General features: G+C 33.4%; 1 long non-coding RNA gene across 1 annotated transcript; it reads right to left on the bottom strand.

Annotated features, from left to right (window-relative positions):
- Positions 1-887: 887 nt before the first annotated feature.
- Positions 888-11,852, bottom strand: LOC116585656. Its single transcript, XR_004283749.1, has 3 exons — positions 11,647-11,852; positions 5,545-5,548; positions 888-901 (listed from the first exon to the last, which is right to left on the bottom strand). It is a non-coding gene; the product is annotated as an uncharacterized LOC116585656 (long non-coding RNA).
- Between the last annotated feature and the right edge of the window lie 1,217 nt (positions 11,853-13,069).

Consider the following 13,069-nt stretch of genomic DNA (forward strand, 5'->3'; position numbering starts at 1 on the left):
AATACACTGTTAACTCCATTGACAAATGCAACTTGAGGGGGATATTTACAATTACAGGATTCTTTAATATTGAAATGTTATTTCATATAGAAAGCTTTTGTTCTTATATTATTTTAAAAACATGAAAGGCAAGCCATAAAATAACATTTGCCCAAATGAATGCAGTACATTATATAATTTCTCATGAGGTTAATAGATATCAAAGTGAAAATTGTAGCAGTCCATTAAGTTTAGGAATGAGGAAATGAATTTTTTTACACATAGTTTTTATTTTATGTCATTTTAAAATGCATAGAAGTATAGACATGTATAGAAGTATAGACATGTATAAGAATGATATAACAAGTATCAGTGTGCCCACCACTGAAATTTAAGAAATAAAATAATAAAAACAGCTTTGAATTTTCCTGGGTAATGCTCCCTAATTTCTACTTTAATTATTCTCTTCAGTCTACCCCATTTGAAGCAAATACTTTCCAGAATGTGTATGTGTCATCTACATAAATTTCTTTACAGATCCATGCTACATTTGTTTATAAATAAGAATATAGTATCATTCTGTATGTTTACAAGCTATTGGTGCCTATTGTTTCCATCATTTGTGGCATTCTGACCTCTATCCAGGAATATAGCTTATACCATGTCATAAATATACTAGGATATATTAAAAACTGTTACGTTGATTAACATTCAAGTCATTTTTTTTTTGAAACAAACAGCCCTGATCACATTTTTTGACCCCTTCATCCTGGGGCACAGATGTGAGAGTTTCTGTAAAATATATACTTGGGAATACAATTGCCATTTTGTAGAGTAAGTATTTTATAAAATATACCCGATATTGCCAAATCTGTCCAAAATTTGAAATAATTTGCAATTGAAACATTGTATTTCCCTTTTTCTACATATTATATAATACTTGATATTATCATACCTTACCGGTTCTCATTGGAGGATAATCTTGCACCTTGGGTACATGGCAATATCTGGTGTTTTTTGTTTTTTATTTTGTTTGTTTGTTTTTCAGTTTGTTTGTTTGTTTATTTGTTCATTTGTTTTTCCTAGTGTGGTCCCTAAAAGTTTTATTGGAGTGTGTTTGACAAAATACTTAAAATGTAAAATTTACTATTTTAATAACTTGTAAGAATATAATTCCGTGGTATTGACAGTATTCACATTTTGGTACAACCATCATCACAATTCATCTCCAAAATTTTTTAACCTTCTTAAATTGAAACTGTATACCCATTAAACACTAACTCATCACAACCCACCCCAGCATTGCCTGGAAACCACCATTCTACGTTCTGTCTCCATAAATTTGACTACTCAGAGTATCTCTCAGTACCTTGTAGATTCAAACAGTACTTGTCCCTTTTTCCTTTTTTCCTGGCTTATTTTACTTAGCATAATGTGCTCTGGTTTTTTCTTGTTACATGCATCCGAATCTCCTTCTTTTTTAAGCTGAATAATATTCTATTCTGTGAACCTATCACATTTTGTTTATCCATTTACCTGTCAATGGACATGCATGTTATTTCCACCTTTTGGCTGTTGTGAATAATGCTTTTTACCAATATGGGTGTACAGATACCTGTTTAAGTCCCTACTTTCCATTCTTTTGGTATATATTCAGAAGTGAAATTGCTAGATCATCTAGTCATTCTGTTTTTCAGGAACCACCATACTGTTCATCAAAGTGTCTTCACCATTTTACATCCCATAAGAAGCGTACAAATAGAAACACCTGGGTGGCTCAGTGGATCAAAGCCCCTGTCTTTGGCTCAGGTCATGATCCCAGGGTCCTGGGATCAAGCCCCGTGTCAGGCTCTCTGCTCAGCAGGAAGCTGGCTTCCCCCCTTCCCACCACTGCTATTTGTGATCACTGCCTACTTGTGATCTCTGTCAAATAAATAAATAAAATATTTTAAAAAATAGAAGTGTACAAATATTCTAATTTCTCCATATTCTTACTAACACTTGTTATCTTATCTTTTTCCTCCTCCAATTCTCTACCTCTTCTTCCTCCTCCTCCTCCTTCTTTAATGGCCATCATTATGTGAAGATTATGATTGTCACAACCTGAGGGGTGTTACTGACATCCTGTAGGTAGAGTTCAGGGATACTTACAAACATATCTTACAATACATGTTGTCACCCAGGCTCCACAACAAAGAATGCCCAGCTTGAGGTGTTAATAGTGCCAAGGATGAGGAACCTTCATAATATTAAATTATTTTTTAGTAAACTCATGGCTGTAAAGTGGCCCATCTCACTCTATATGAAGATATATGTATTATCTGATATTCATTATAAAATAATTGCCAATTTCATCTAAACTTTTACTGGGGAATTTGAGTTACATTGATAGATTAAATTTGTCAAGCTAACCTTTATGATTCAAGTTTTTATCTAATCACTAATACAAATCTGCTTTAATTTATGTCTATTTATTATGTTTATAATGCTAATCCATGTATTTATCCTTTTTCTTCAGCCATGTCACAAATTTAAGAAACATGAACTGTCCCTTCATCCTTTTCCCAATTGTATAGTAGTATTTTTGGCATTTATTTCATATTTATATATTTGTATATATTACCATTTTCTGTAGATAATTATAAAGGTTGATTAATATATTTTTTTCTTCCTTGCCTCTTATTTTTGACATATTCAGATATAATTTTCTTTTGTATTAAATTATATCTTTAAATTTCTCACAGGATTAGTAAGGAAGCATCTTGCAAGGCATTCAGGAGAGACAGATTCCATATAATTGAATGACAGTCATGCTGACAGCAGCTTTTCACACACAATAATAGAAACCAAAATACAATGGTATAATCTAGTTAAGGTCTTAAAGAAAATAACTGAAGCTGGAATTCCATACCCAAGTACACTGTCAATTATAATGAAGATAGACTAAATACATTTCAAATATAATGAGAGTATACTACTAATAGTTCTTCCTTCTAGATATTCAACATGAAAGAAAATGAAACTAAAAGAAGGAATATGGTATAAGAAGCAATAGTGAAAAAGAAACCAATAGTTCAGTTTTTTTGTTTTTGTTTTGTTTTTTATCTTTCTAGTTTATCCTACTAGTTACTCAGTGTGCTTTTCAATATAGCAACAAATACTTTTCTTTAATTCTGGGAAAATCTTAACCATTACACAAGTGTTCTACTTTTTTGGTATTAAATTAACAATTTAAGTCCTTTAACCTCTCTTATTTCTTTTTCTTATATTCTAACTGTGCATACTTCTTAGCATCCTATTATTTCCCTATTACTAATTTCCTTGTTGTCTTTTTTAAATGTTCCCTATTATATGCTTATTTTCTATTTGATTATTTTGAGATTTATTTTATTTCTTACCTTTTGCTTTCTGTACCCCCACCAGAATACAAAAATTTGTTTCGACTGATGAACGTATGGCAACACATTATAATCACTAAAGGTCCGTAGTTGACATTGTGGTTCACTCTTGGTGTTGTATGTTCTGTGGGTTTAGATAAATGCATAATACTATGTACCCATCATTAGGGAAAATAAAAAAGTGTTGTCACTGTCCTAAAAATTCTCCATGCTCAGCCTATTCATCGCTTTTCACTCCCACAGTCCCTAGAAACTATTGACTTTTTACTGTCTCTGTATTTTTCCTTCACCAAAATATCATATAGTTGGAATCATATAGTATATACCCTTTTGAGACTGGCTTCTTTAAGTTAGTAATATGCATTTAAGATTCCCTTACATCTTTTTATGGCTTGGTAGCTCATTTATTTATAATACCTAATAAGATACCATTGTCTGGAGGTATCTTCTGGGCACACAATACAAGGATGGTTCCCTGTCCTTCATGTGGTGCTTTTTATCCACATCTCAGATGAGGCAGCTATTTGCTATCACAAATGTGAGTTGATGATCAGAATTTTTTGGATTCCCATCCTTGGATGCCTGACAAACATAGAACATACACCCTTGATACTGTTCTCATGCTTTAGACCTGAGTTTTGGGTTCAAGCCTCCTTGTGGTTTCTGTGGCTTCTCATTTCAGTCACTTCTTGGTCCAACATTCCCTTTTTTGGGGGAAGGTTATTGCCAACTCTTTCTTGCTTTTGATATCAGCTACAAATATAATTGCTTTTTATTTTTTTATTTTTTTTTTTAAGATTTTATTTATTTGTTAGAGAGAGAGAGAGAGGGAGATACAGAGCACAAGCACAGGCAGACAGAGTGGCAGGCTAGAGGCAGAGGGAGAAGCAGGCTCCCTGCCGAACAAGGAGCCCGATGTGGGACATGTGGGAGTCAATCCCAGGACGCTGGGATCATGACCTGAGCTGAAGGCAGCTGCTTAAACAACTGAGCCACCCAGGCATCCCTATAATTGCTTTTTAGAATGTTTTATTAGTAGATATGCCTTCACTGCCTCTGTGTTCAGACCACCATGCTCTGTACAAGCCCCCTCCCTCATTTATTTTTTGCTTATTTACATGGGCAGAATTGTCTTGTGTAATGGCCTGACCCAAGTTTATATATTTAATAACTGATGGATCTAAAATTCTAATTTATATTTCTTGGCTCCTTGTTGAGTGATTTTGATTTTCTATACACACACTAAGTACTTTCTTTAGCCAATTTTTATATTTTTCAAGAAAAAAAAGGACACATTATACTGTTTCATGGAATTTCAGATTGAATTCACATACATAGTGTTTTTTTTTTTTTTTAAACATACGGGATTTTGCTTGTACAATGCTCGTCAGACACCATTTGTCTTGATATTTTATCCTCTTGATTATTTTTAAACAGAAAGATCATTTAATATGTAGTCTACAATGGACTGAATGTTTATGTCCCCTCCCCCCAGATTTATATGTTGAAACCCTAGTCCTAATGTGATGATGTAGATAGGGTGTTTGGGAGGTAATTAGGTCAAGAGGATGGAGCTTTCATGAATAAAATAAATGCCCTTTAAGAAAAAGCCTGAGAGTTAACTAGTTCTCTATGCACTATGTGAAGATAGACAGCTATCTGTAACTCAAAAGAGGGTCTTCACCAGGACCTGTCTAAGTTGACACCCTGCTCTCCCTGATCACAGACTTCTAACATCCCAAACTATGAGGAATAAATTTGTTTTTGAGAAGCAACCCAATTTGTGGCATTTTGTTAAAGCTGCTTGAGTTGACTAAGATACTTTGGTTTTTATGATATATGAGGAACTAATTTTCTTTTAATTCAGAATATACTTGAGGAAAAAATATAAAGTGAAAATTTTCATTTTTGCCAAATCCATTCAAAAAATGGTAAGAATTACTGTACATATAGTATTTTGAAAGTCAATATTTTTAGATGCATTAGACAACCAATAAAATATATGTGATAGCAGCAATCCAGTAAACAAATAACAATGACAACAACAACATTTTTGTTTTAAACAGAAATCAACTACACAGATTTGTGTATAGTTGAGAAATGTGTGCCTGATTCCCCAGAGAAAATATTACATCACATTTTGTCATTTCATTGAACTTACTCCCACAAAGCTTCTTTTGACTTTTGTACAGAAGGCAAAAATTGTTGTTATGAAACCTCAGTGAATCACACTGTTGAATTTGTAAGATTTTACCTGGGGACTTAAAGCTAGCAATAATAAGGTTTCAAGACAGACTGTCTTACTAAAGCCAGGTCAGTAACTTGGACATAAAGTCAACGAAAAAAAATGCAAAAGTAATTCCAAATGAAAGTTAAAACAAGAATATAGGAAATTGGTTGTTGTGTCTTTTAGAAATATAAAAAGGAAAGAAATGATAAACAATGAAGAAAATAATACTTTAGGAGAGAATAATAAAACTGAAAATGGAAGTTATTGTATTGTAACTTGAATCAAATAATAGAAAAAAAAATTTTTTGTAGATTTTATTTATTTATTTGTCAGAGAGAGAGAGAGAGCACAAGCAGGCAGAGTGGCAGGCAGAGACGGAGAGAGAGAGGGCTCCCTGCTAAGCAAGGAGCCCAAGGTGGGACTCAATCCCAGGACCCTGGGATCATAACCTGAGCCGAAGGCAGTGGCTTAACCAACTGAGCCACCCAGGCATCCCCCCAAAATTTCTTAATCAGAGTCTCTTCCTTAGTCAATTATTCAATTAACATTTGCTTGTCTGTTTTGCCCTACACATGCTTGAGTGTGTGCACATGTAGTTTATTGTCTGTATTTATAAGGGTAGTGTTTGGTATGCATAGTGTGTGTGATGTAAAGATGTATTGGTGAACATACCCCTATTCAATCAATGTGTCAGCAGAGCCTAGATACATTACCCTTCAATGAATATATATTGAACTTTAATAAATAAGTGAATACATATAGGGATAAGGTTGGAAACTACCATATATCCAAGAACCATAATTATTTTCAGAAAGAAATAGTTTATTTTGCTTACAGTTTCCAACTTGGGCAAGGCAGTTGGGGGAAATGCCTCTGTGCACTGAGTAGCATCAATTGGGGTGGACCAATGCTTGGCAGAATGCAGGATTCATATAAAGGTTCATAAATGTATGTGCCTGACAGTTGATGCTCACGGTGAGCTAGGAACTCATCTACAGTTCTGTGCTGAAAAACCTACACATGAGTTTTTTTTTTTTTTTTTTTTTGTATATTTTTTGTATTGTTTATTTAAAATTAGGTGGGGTTTTTTTTACAGGTTTTTTTTTTATAATTTTTTATTTTTTATAAACATATATTTTTATCCCCAGGGGTACAGGTCTGTGAATCACCAGGTTTACACACTTCACAGCACTCACCAAAGCACATACCCTCCCCAATGTCCATAATCCCACCCCCTTCTCCCACCATAAGTGACTCTTAATCTCACAAAACAAACAGGGTTGCTGGGGGGAGGGGGTTTGGGAGAAGGGGGTGGGATTATACACATGAGCTTTTTAACCACGTGCCCAGAAACTGTGCTGTCTATTATGACAATGTTTTAAAAAAATCCAAATAAGGTGCATGCCACATATTTATAATATTACATTTATAGTGCAAATGAACCCAAATGAGAATTATTTTCTTTATTTCTTTTTTCTTTTTTTAAATTTTTTTTATTATGTTCAGTTAGCCACTGTATAGTACACCATTAGTTTTTGATGTAGTGTTCAATGATTCATCAGTTACAGGTAACACCTAGTACTCATAATAGCATGTGCCCTCCTTAATGCCCATCACCCTGTTAAGCCCTCCTCCCAGTTCCCTCCCCTCAGAAACCCTCAGTGTGGGGCACCTGGGTGGCTCAGTGGGTTAAGCCTCTGCCTTCAGCTCAGGTCATGATCTCAGGGTCCTGGGATAGAGCCCCACATCGGGCTCTCTGCTCAGCGGGGAGCCTGCTTCCTCCTCTTTCTCTGCCTGCCTCTCTGCCTACTTGTGATCTCTGTCTGTCAGATAAATAAATAAAAAATCTTAAAAAAAAAAGAAACCCTCAGTTTGTTTCCCAGGGTCCATAGCAATTGCACTACTAGGTATTTACCCCAAAGATACAGATGTAGTGAATTATTTGTCTTTATTTCTTAATTGAGCCTTTAGAATACTTTTTAAAGATATTGTTATATAGCACTGTATTACCTAAACCATGAGTGTTTTTTTTTAATTTTATCATTAAAGGTGCTATATAAAATCTTCTTTATTAGAACATGCAACTAGAGGGTATTATGCTAAGCAAAATAAGTCATTCAGAGAATGACAATTCTATGATTTCACTCGTATGTGGAATACAAGAAACAAAGCATAAGAGAAGGGAAGGAAAAATAAAACAAGATGAGATCAGAGAGGGAGAAAAACCATAAGAGACTCTTAATCATAGGAAACAAACTGAGGGTTGGAGGAGAGGAAAGTGGGGGGATGGGGTAATTGGGTGATGGACATTATGGAGGGCGCATGATAGAGTGAGCAGTGGGTGTTATATGAGATTGATGAATCACTGAACTCTACCTCTGAAACTAATAATAAGCTATATATTAATTGAATTAAAAAACATACAATATGACATTTATAAATATACATTTGAAAGAATCATAAAAAGTTAGCATTTTTAAAATGGTTAGGTTTTTTTGTAGCTAGTTTCCTCATCTTATAAATAAGACTTGGAATAATATGACTTTTGATTTAGGAGCTTTAATGATTAAAGCTACATAAATTGCATTAACAGGAAAAATTCATTTACATTAAATTAAAACATTGTGGTATTTGACTACTTTTCCCCTTAAAAATGTATGTCTATGTTGTGTGCTTAGAAACTAACAGCTCTAAGTACCTTTCCTACATTTTCTTTTTTTTATTTGTTTTTTTGTTTTGTTTTCTTTTGTTTTTGTTTTTTGTTTTTTCTTTTTTATTAAACAGATGTCTTCAATTTAATGCAAGAAAACATTTTACAATCATGTTGTACAATCATGTTCTGGTGGTTTGATTGTTTACAGGATATTCCAAAATAAAAGGACTCTGGACGCTTTTCATTGAGGATAAATTGCCATAATATGATACAAACTATGCTTCTCTATGATAATTACAATGCAAAGTTTCCATTCAGTACAGCGTATACAATAATGTTATTTAGTTTAACATAGTTGACCCTATTTTTTAACACTTCCATTGTTTAAAAATACACATGGAAAAAAAAAATCCTGTATGCTTACAATGCACCTAGAGCTTTTTTATAATAACCTTTTTTTTTGTTTGTTTGTTTTGGATTCTTTAAATATATGTTATTCTCATTTAGTGCCCTCTTTAACCAGAATCTCATTACTGCTTCATTTTTTTAATAACATTTTATTTAGGTATTTTCCATATATTGGTCCTGCTAAAATAGAATATAGCATCTTTCATATGGTAGAAACCAACAAGGAAACTTTCCTTTAATTCCCTTTTTACACTTTATGGTAAGTAGCAGGGGGGACAATGCATTTATAGATCATTTCTAGGCAAAATTGTGAAGCTAATGACCAACCTATTTCTACCTATGTGCCATCTCTTTATTTTACTAGAAATGGGAATCATGGCCTCTTGAAAAGAAAAAAAGTCCCCATTCTGCATTTAGCTGTATTCATATATTGCATTTCTGTATTTTTTTGTTTGTATTGTAAAAAAATCACATAATAAACAATGTTGTGATGTTAAAAAATGTATGTCTATAAAAACTCAAAATAAAACTTTATTTTCTTTATTAATTATTAAATTCATGACAAGAGCAGGATCATAAAGTAGTGTTGTCATCATCCACAGATAAATGGATAGTCCCCCAACCAAAAGTTGTTTCAACTATTGAACCTGATGATGCCACACGGACACATCAAGAGGGTACAAAAGTTATTACTGGGGCTTCTGGCTGGCTCAGGTGGTTGAGCATGAAATTCATGATCTTTGGGTGGTGAATTCAAGTCCCACATTGGGTGTGGAGCCTATTTAAAAAATAAATTTAAAAAATAATAAGAAAAGACAGGTTGTTACTGAAACAAGGGGTCTTTCTGGGGGACACAGGTAGCTCCCAGGTAGGTCTGAAAATGGATCAAGAGTAGAAAAAGATTAGCTTGGGATTTTTTCTGGCTGTTAGGGAGTGGGGCAGGGGTGAAGTTTTCCCTGTGTAGGGGCGAAAGGAAGGAACACCTGGAATTTATTAGCAGCTTGCCTAAATGGGGAAGAGGAAACTGTAAAGCTTAAAAATAATCAGCAAATGTAAAAAAAAAAAAAAAAAAAAATTCTAGTCAGACACTTTAATACAAGTAGACACCTGATCTTTTTATATATCGTATGTATACTTTTTCTAGATGACATAAAGTGGAGGGCCCTCAAAAATCCTTGACTTCAGAACACAAGTAAAAATCATCTCATGCTGAATCATCTCACTTGTATAAGTACCTGAAGTACTGAGTAGCCTCTTCCACTGTCTCGCATCATCACTGTAGTGCCACCCCCCCCTGATTTAACACATGGTCTCATTTAATCATCAGAAGGACTTTTGAATTTGGCACTTTACAGGCTATGCAAATGGAAATTGGAAACATTGGTAATATTTGGTAATATAGAATTTGCAAATGTTTCAGGTTGTATTTTTGGCAAATACTAGCAATCGATAATGTAGAAATACAGGTGATATACTTGGAGAAAAAACTGATATTGGTTGGTAGATGAAATAAAAATATAATTAAAATAACAAATATGATTTCAAAAGCTAAAATGTCTAACAAGACTTTTCACTCATCTTTTTTTTTTTATTGAGCTGTGGTGCTAATATTTGACAAAGATGGGAAGCATATTGCAAAAAATCGTTATTTATAGAATGCTTAAAATGAAAAATACCCAGAAAATAACTTCATTTTAATTACATTAAAGTGATCCCTTTTGGAGATTTAGAATAAGTGACATTTTTAAAAAATTTTGAATAAATGCAATACATGATTCATTGCTATAGATAAATATGCAATTATAAATAAGCTATTTTATGTAACATTTAAGAAAAAACCTCCTGGCTCTGTATTAAAGATATAATATCAGAAAAGAAAAAAAATGTATTATTATATAATTTCTCCTAATTAGGACATATATTGAATATAACACTTTCTTTTATACAGTTGTTAATATTCATTGGTTATAATCACTGAAATACTCTAGGTAAAGGTAATCTCTTCAAAATGGTCTTTTAGTATCTATTTTCTTGGATAAAGAATTAACAAGAAAATTACTTATCAAGGGGCGCCTGAGTGGCTCAGTGTGTTAAGTCTCTGCCTTCAGCTCTCCACTCAGTGGGGAGCCTGCTTCCTCCTCTCTCTCTGCCTGATTCTCTGGTTGTGATCTCTGTCAAATGAATAAATAAAATCTTTAAAAAACTTAGATATCAAAAATTTGACCTCTGTTTATATTAAAAGCTTTCTAAATTTTAACATTTTCTATTTCCTTAAGTTTAATTTAAAATCCAGTTAGTTAACATAAAGTGTGATATTAATGATAGTAATTATAGTAATATTAATTATTAATATTAATCCATAAAGTGGATTCAGGTGTAAAATCCACTGATTTAGCAATTCTCTACAATATCTCGTGCTCGTCACAAGTGCACTCTTTAATTCCCATCATCTGTTTTACCCAACTCCCACCCACAACCCCTCTGGTAACAATCAGTTTGTTCTCTATAATTAAGAGTCTGTTTCTGGTTTGCTTCTCTCTCTTTTTTCCCTTTGCTCTTTGCTCTTTTGTTTTGTTTCTTAAATTCTATGTATGAGTGAAATCATACAGTATTTGTTTTTCTCTGATTAACTTATTTTGCTTAGCTTAATATTCTCTAGCTCCATCCATGTCATTGTAAAAGGCAAGATTTCATTCTGTCTTATGGCTGAGTAATATTTTATATACATATAAACACACATGTGTGTAGCTATACCTATATCTATATATTCACTTCTTTATCCATTTGTCAGTCAATGGATACTTGGACTGCTTACCTATTTTAGATAATGCCTGCTATAACCGTTGAGGTACATATATCCCTTTGAATTAGTATTTTTGTATCCTTTGAGTAAATACCCAGAAATGCAATTGCTGGATTCTAGAGTAGTTCTGTTTTTATAGAACTACTTTATAGAAATTTATATTTTATAGAACTACTTTATGAGGAATGTCCATACTCTTCTCCAGATTGGCTGCACCAGTTTGCACTCCCACCAACAATGCAAGAAGGTTCCCCTTTCTCCACGTTCTCATCAATGGCTGTTGTTTTTTGTATGGTTGATTTTAGGCATTCCGACATGTGTGAGGTGCTATCTCATTGTAGTTTTGATTTGTATTTCTCTGATGATATGTGATGTTGAGCATATGTTGTGTGTTTATTGGCTATCTGTATGTCATCTTTGCAAAGATGTCACTCATGTCTTCTCTCCATTTTTTAGTTGGATTATTTGTTTTTTGAATGTTGAGTTTTATAAGTTCATTATATATTTGATACTAAATCTTTATCAGATATGTCATTTGCAAATATCTTCTCGCATTCTATAGATTGCTTTTGCGTTTTTTGCTTTTGCTTTTGTTTTTACTGATTTTACTGTTTCCTTTCCTATCAAAATACCAATGGCACTTTTCCACGGAGCTAGAACAAGCAATCCTAAAATTTGTATGGAACCACAGAAGACCCCAAATAGCCAAAACAACCTTGAAAAATAAAAGCAAAGCTAGAGGTATCAAATTTCAGACTTCAAGTTATGTTACAAAGCTATAGTAATCAAAACAGTATGATACTGACTCAAAAATAGACAGATAGGTCAAAAGAACAGAATAGAAAACGCAGAATGATGTGGTCAATTTATCTTCAACAAAGCAAATGGTGTTGGGAAAACTGAGCAGTAACATGCAAAAGAATGGAAGTGTACTACTTTCTTATACCACACACAAAAATAAATTTAAAATATATTAAGGACCTAAACATGAGACCTGAAACCATAAAAATCCTAGAAAAGAACACAGGCAGCAACCACTTTGACATTGGCCATAGCAACTTTCTAGATATGTCTCTGGAGGCAAGGGAAACAAAAGAATAAACTATTGGGACTGCATCAAAATAAAAAGCTTCCACACAGAGAAGGAAGCAATTAAGGAAACATTTTCTATTTTTAATTACTACTTAGTTTTTTCCTCAATAATAAAGGAATGTTTATTTCTTGAATACTGCTTCCAAATTTCCCTTGCAAATTTTTCAAATGTCAGGATTTATGTTTAAAGGTTACCAATGTTCCTCATTAAAGTGCATTCTATGAACACCCAAATGTATGTACACTTGTGTATGCCTATATAAAACAGTGAGAAATTATATAAATGTAGAGGTGGAGTCTTTTATATACCAAGAAGTTATTGAACTAATGTGACATTAAAAACTATAAACAAAAATTAATGGGAAACAAAATTCCCTTTTTTGTTTATTTGGTAGAGAGGGAGGGAGCAAGCACAAACAGGTGGAGTGCAGGTAGGGGAGAAGCAGGCTCCCCACTGAGTAAGGAACCTCATGTGGAGCTCCATCCCAGAACCCTGGGATCATGAC

The sequence above is a fragment of the Mustela erminea genome, chromosome 3 (assembly GCF_009829155.1).
Source record: "Mustela erminea isolate mMusErm1 chromosome 3, mMusErm1.Pri, whole genome shotgun sequence".
Classification (NCBI taxonomy): Eukaryota; Metazoa; Chordata; class Mammalia; order Carnivora; family Mustelidae; genus Mustela; species Mustela erminea.